Genomic DNA, 6,388 nt, shown 5'->3' with positions numbered 1-6,388 from the left:
AGTGCAGAAATGCCAAAAGCCATGAGATGAAGAAAAATGATTATATCTCTCGAATATTTTAAAAATTTAAGACATAGAATCAGAGAAGCGAGAGAAACAAAAAAGAATGGAGATGCTTGAAAAGCTAAAATGCCGTGGAATGCTTTACCTAAAAAGAAGACAAAACTCCAATATCCAGACTGTATCAGCAGTCATATAGTATTCAAAGAAAACGTATGTGAAATTAAATGTACAAAGTTAATTAGGGTAGGTAACTTAAAAGTATACCTCCCTCATGTTGCCTTAATTCTAATTAAAAATGAAAGTAAGGGTACATCATTATCAAAAGTACAGAGAGATAATCAAGGGCTAAGCATAGCCTTTAAAAATATAGGCAAACCCTAACTCTAAGCAAGAAACCACAAGTAAAGAAAAGCTTGGGTAGCATCCTTATTTCCCCAAAGTAGTTTACCCTAAATGGGATTATGGAGCAGGCTACTGATGAAGCTGCCAACCTAAAAGGTATCTATCAATCAGCAAACTTGAACCTTGAATTATTTTATGAGAAGTATTGCAATATTATGATGAGGGCCAAGAGCATGATATTGAGAAAAAGCTGGAGGGTAGGAATCTGTTAGCATTGCACACAATACTGTCTTCTGGAAGATAATATTTAGGTATTAGAAAAATGTATTGGAAAGGATCACAGGTTTTTACATATCTAAGAAAGCTATCTATCCAGACCATACTATTTCCTGTGTAGATTTCATACTTATCAGAACAACCTATTGATAATGAATTAATCAATAACTATAGTACCTCAAAGGATGGCCCCCAAAATACACAATAATATCTTTCACTAGAAAGGTACAGCCTCCTTCCCTCCATACACACCTAGAGTATTAGAGTATTAATAATCTTACTTTGAAATCCAAATCAATCTTTTGTAAAATTTGAAAGGGTGTGAGCTATCTCAGAATCTGATTACTCAAGGATGCATAGAACACTGAGACTCCAGGCTTATAGGAAAAACTGACCCTTGTCAAGGGTCTGCTGGTAAACTGGCTTCCCCTTCTACCCTCCCCCTCAAAAAAAGATAAAAGAATCCCATTATGGCCAATTTCAGGCTACCAATGGTTTAACTACTCGCTAACAAATTCCTAAATATTTAACAACTGGCCCTCACTGGTACAAACTAATCCCAACACCTTCCTGGGTCCTGTGAAGTCCAACCTGAAATAACAAGCCTCCCTTTTTATTATATTTTACTAATCTATTTTGGTCAAGGATGTCTAATACCTTCCACAAAACAGAATCTTGTCTCCACCCTGGACTATTTCATAACGGCTCAAGCCAATCTTATCTTCCTGACCTCTTAAGAACCTACAGACACTTCCACTATGCTGTGGCCTTCAGATGGAAACGAACTTAAAATGGCTGGTGAATCCGCAAAGGCTTTCCGTATCCAAAGGAAACTGTATATTTTGGTTTATCATTGAAAAAAAAGAAAAGGGGCCTTAAAAAGTCTATTTTTTAAAAAAGGAGGGAAGGTGAAGTAAAAATTGGTAAAGCTTACTATGTTTCTCCCAGTAACACCTGGCTGGGCAGAATTGAATTCCTTATAAACTTCAAAAGGTTTAATGGCTTACGCTCAATATCCCTTAAATCCCTTAATACCTCATTGTTATTCCATCTGTGACTACGACTAGATATGTCTCTATAAAAGGAATATATTTATATTTTTACTTAATGCCACTCACTCCTTGTGGAACTATATGTCCCATAAACCTACTTCTCATTTTATAAATTAGAATTATCTTATTTCTTCATACTCTAAGAACAGCACAATTGAGTCCTACTAAGCCAGGTGTTGATGAAGTTGTTGCTCAGACTTTTCAGGCCTTTTATTAATGTAATTAAGCATATGAACCTTTTATTCTTTAACGTCCTCCATATTCTTTTAATTTACTCCCAATTGCAAACTGCTGCTTGCACACAGCAAAGAGTAGTGAGACATGACAAGACATTCTACCCCTGCGTGTCTGCTTCTCTAGCTGTAAAAACAAGGCTTTGACATTATTTGATAGAATACAGAAATTCTCTAGTGATACACGCACCCTATATGTCGGGTAAACTGGCTTCCCCTATTAGCTTATGCTTGGTTTTCCAGATCTGGGTTCAGGACCCTGATTTCAACTGGACATTTCACAGCAACACGTGAACAGCTAAACAAATAGAGTCCGGATTCCTGAGACCAGAAGGCTGGGGTAAACCCGCTCTATTAGAACAGCTACTCTCTCCCAGGTCCCACCAAAGGGCAAAGAGGAGAAATGGGAGAAATTCCTTACAAGAAATCCACAACTTCTAGACACTTGCAGCCTGTACAGGACACACTTACCTTTCACAGCTTAAGAATTACTTCACATCCGACAGCGGAACTGACTGGCTACATTTGCATTTTGGGAAATGTAGTTCACAAAACTTAAATGATGCAAGGGAAACTACAAGTCCCACAATTCTCTACGTATCACTATTGAGGGTCTCATATTTTCCAGTAGCGCCCGCTCCCTGTCAGCATTTCCTGGTCAGAAGTTTTGAACCTCGGTTCGCGATTTGCGGCTCTCACCTAAGCCAATTTATTATCTTCTCTGAGAGAGGTGTTTACAACTTGCCGCCAAAGTCCTGAATGCAAAATTGTGCATCCAAACAGCGCTGACTTAGGAATTCATTCTCTTCTAAGATAGAAGCTTTAAGAATGGGTCTAGATTTAATTCACCCTCAACTTCAGTGTTTATGATCCTTTCGACTTACCGTGACAGAATCAAGTTCCCTACCTTGCAGTGAGTGGGTTGTCAAGAAGCACATTCACAAGTGCCTGAAAAGTTGATGTTTTTACATATTAATGAACAACTCAAGCCGAATCTAATATACAGGAATTAATGTGTTTACGCACTTGGCCTCTCCAATTTCATTCTCTATCTTGCGTTTTTATTAAACAATGCCTGGGTCTCACTCTCAGAGATCGATTTAATTGGTCTGGGGAGATGCCTGGGCATCAAATCGGTTTACAAACGTCCCAGTTGTCTCTAATGTGTAGCCTGTGAGAACCGCTGCATCAACTAAATAAGACATCAGTCAACTTGTGAATGAGAGTATAATCAAAGGGCAGCTAACAGGGAACGTGAAGACCACCTAAGGAACCACTTCCCCCAGTTTAAAATGAACTGAAGCCTGGAGTAGTATGGAAACTGGGGTCAGTGTTTTACTCCTGGTCCTCTCATTGAATGTATGGAGGTAAATATTGGTAAAATAACCCAGTTTAGTAGTGTGGGAGCAGTACTTCCAGCAACAGCTGGGATAGGTCACTTATTTGGGAGAATGACCTGACATGACAACCTTTTGTGCCTCCATTAACCTGTCCACAGTGGCTGAAAAAAGGACCAATATGTAGACTGGGAACTTTTACTGTCAAAAAATGTTGTAATTCAGAATGTTTTCTACACACATGGGGATTTGATCAAAACCTACGGAAATGCCCAAGCAGTGACATTCCCTCCGACCCCAGACAAATTTTATTATGAAAAATTTCAAATTCATATTATTTTTTCAGTTCTCTAAGTGGCATAAGCATTATTAATAGAGACCGACTAGGAATATATGACTATCGTGCTTTTAGGCACCAAAGAATCTCATGTTCAGGAAGAAATTAACTGAGTTTTCCATTTTTCTCATAATGCTGGAAAGTCATCTGTGGAAGGTCAAGTCATCCAAGACAGCTGATGAAATACACGCTTTCCCTTGATAGCTACTGACAGGGTATAATGAGCCACCCAATCAGTACAATCTCAAGGACTGAGAAGTCTTCTTATTTCTCCTAACCAGAAATTACTAAGTCTTTGATTGTAGCAAAGTAAAATAATCTAAATTAATCGAATTGCTAGTGTTTTCTTTTTTCTGCTGGTTTTTCTAACCTTGGCACTTATGGCTGTGAAAAAAAAATTAACTATACACATCAGCATCAAATAGCCTTTTAAAAATGTTCATTTTTGCATCTAAATGATGACTACATGAATATTCATGGAGCAATACCTTGAATGTTTCATGTTTAAAATTTTTTATAATAAAATGTTTGGGATAATGTCATTTTCTTAGAGACTACTAATGAGTAGCATCTTAATGAGTAGCAAAAAGCAAAAGTACTTTGGAGAATATAGTTCAGGGAGGAAAAAAATCCAGATATAGTTAGTTTACTAACAACTTTCCACTTGCAGAGAGAAAACAAGCAATGAGAGAGTTACTTCAAACCTCATGAACTGTGGACATTTCTGTAGAAATAGCCTTTTTCTTTCAGCCCCTCCCCTCTGAATTAGGATGCTCACAGAAAACTCTTTTGTTTTAAACATAGAATTACCATATCATCCACTTCTAGGTATATACACACAAAAAAATTGAAAACAAGAATTCAAACTAATACTTGTATGCCAATGTTCATAGAAGCATTATTTACAATAGTCAAAAGGTGGAAGTAACGCATGTCCTTCAAAGAATGAATAGATAGTAAAACTCCACACAATCGACTATTAGTCATAAAAAGGAATGAAATTCTGACATATATACAACATAGATGGACCCTAAAAACATTACACTATGAAACAAGCCAGACACAAAAGGTCAAATATTGATGGTTCCGCTTATATGAGGTACTTAGAATAATCAAATTCGTAGAAACAGAAAGAATAAAGGTTGCCAAGAGCTAAGGGAGGGAGGAAACGGAGTTAGTGTTTAATGGGTATAGAGTTTCAGTTTGAGATGATGAAAAAGTTCTGGAAATGTATACCGGTGATGGTTGCAAATAATGAAAATGTACTTAATGCTACTTAACTATACACCTAAAAATGGTTACACTGGTAAATTGTCTGTGAGGTATATTTTGGCACAATTTAAAAAAAAAACCTCTTTTGGAGAGCATAGTTACACTGTGAATCCGGAGCCAAATGAGTAAATAGCCCATTTCTCATTGCCCAATTCATTCTCTGAATTGTTATTAGCATGTTTCCTCCCATAATGCTTTGCTTCATGCTTCGCCAAAACCTAGTTAAATGAAACCCAGCAGGAGAATCTTCGGAAACAGCCTATGTATTTCTTAGAGATCTTCATATGGTCATATAATTTTGAACCAAACAATAATTGAAGGTTTTTCCATGAGACTCAAGATCGCCTTTCTGAAATAGGAACCTTGCTTATAGGGAGTGATGAGTAGGGAGGAATGGAGGTTAGCTTTGCGCAGTGGCAGTATCGTAGCCAATGAGGTTTATCCGAGGCGCGATTATTGCTAATTGAAAACTTTTCCCAATACCCCGCCGTGACGACTTGAAATATAGTCGGCATTGGCAATTTTTGACAGTCTCTACGGAGACTGAATATATGAGTTGGAAAAATAGAACTTTTTTTCTTTTTTTCATTGTATTTTTGTCGTTTGGATTTCTGAGTGTATTACGAGTACCCACGTGGTATTCACAAAGTTACCTTTTTCTCTATATCTCGGGTTAGACATATCTGTAGGACTTGAATTTATTTGATTTCAACTTCGTAGCTTGGTTTCTCAAATACCTGTCCTCCTAGATCTGTTTTGTCCACGCTGCGTTTTTTCTACTCGCCGCCCAAGCTTTTCAGATTTTAACTCTGAATGTGCCCCCTCTGGCTCCCGTCTGCTGTTTACACACCCTGGCCTTTAGCTATTCATCCTTTTTCGGTTCACCCTCGTTTTCCTTGCCTTCCAACGCGCAGTTTCTCAAAATTCAAGTCAATCCTGTCATCTCTGATGTCACGTTGATTTGCATAAAATTCCCCAGCATCCACAGCGAATGTGAGCTCATTTCCAAATTTTGGCTGTTCGACACGAAATGATCCAACAACAAGAAGCTTCCCATGCGGACGGACCTTAAGTATAACTGCTCGAAAGGGAACGCGTCAGATCCACGAATTCCCTGGGAATCGCTCACCCTTTGTGTAAAGGCCGTTGTCATCTGTCGGGGGGCGGAGTGCGTGCTCACGCTCTCCAGCTTTGCGCAGTGGCAGTATCGTAGCCAATGAGGTTTATCCGAGGCGCGATTATTGCTAATTGAAAACTTTTCCCAATACCCCGCCATGACGACTTGAAATATAGTCGGCATTGGCAATTTTTGACAGTCTCTACGGAGACTGAATTTTATCGGTTTGAAAAAAAGTCAACATTGTTAGTTGCTTCGTAATTTTGGCGTGACCTGGGAACATTGTGTAAGTTACAGTTCAAATCTACCTTTCTTTGGTAGGATTTTTTTGTGATATAAGTTTAGTCTTACACGGTGGGCGTGGCATTCGGTGCTTAAAAAACGCGCTGCTCTCTCCTGTATTTTGGAGTGTACCCCGT

At 38.4% G+C, this 6,388-nt stretch overlaps 1 protein-coding gene and 2 non-coding genes across 4 annotated transcripts in view; 2 read left to right on the top strand and 1 right to left on the bottom strand.

The window, feature by feature from the left end:
• Positions 1-2,426, bottom strand: part of SIRT4 (sirtuin 4) — a 9,602-nt gene extending 7,176 nt beyond the window's left edge. For both annotated transcript variants that reach the window (XM_006908609.3, XM_015586796.2), the window contains exon 1: positions 2,378-2,426. The gene's annotated coding sequence lies outside the window, so the exon portion shown is untranslated. The remainder of the gene's footprint in view (positions 1-2,377) is intronic.
• Positions 2,427-5,254: 2,828 nt separating this feature from the next.
• Positions 5,255-5,395, top strand: LOC112477268. The gene has a single exon (XR_003045380.1). It is a non-coding gene; the product is annotated as a U4 spliceosomal RNA (small nuclear RNA).
• A 644-nt stretch (positions 5,396-6,039) lies between these two features.
• Positions 6,040-6,180, top strand: LOC112477267. The gene has a single exon (XR_003045379.1). It is a non-coding gene; the product is annotated as a U4 spliceosomal RNA (small nuclear RNA).
• The last annotated feature ends 208 nt before the right edge of the window (positions 6,181-6,388 follow it).

This window comes from Pteropus alecto, unplaced genomic scaffold (genome assembly GCF_000325575.1).
Source record: "Pteropus alecto unplaced genomic scaffold, ASM32557v1 scaffold113, whole genome shotgun sequence".
Taxonomy (NCBI): domain Eukaryota; kingdom Metazoa; phylum Chordata; class Mammalia; order Chiroptera; family Pteropodidae; genus Pteropus; species Pteropus alecto.
This window is presented reverse-complemented; position numbering and strand designations above follow the sequence as displayed.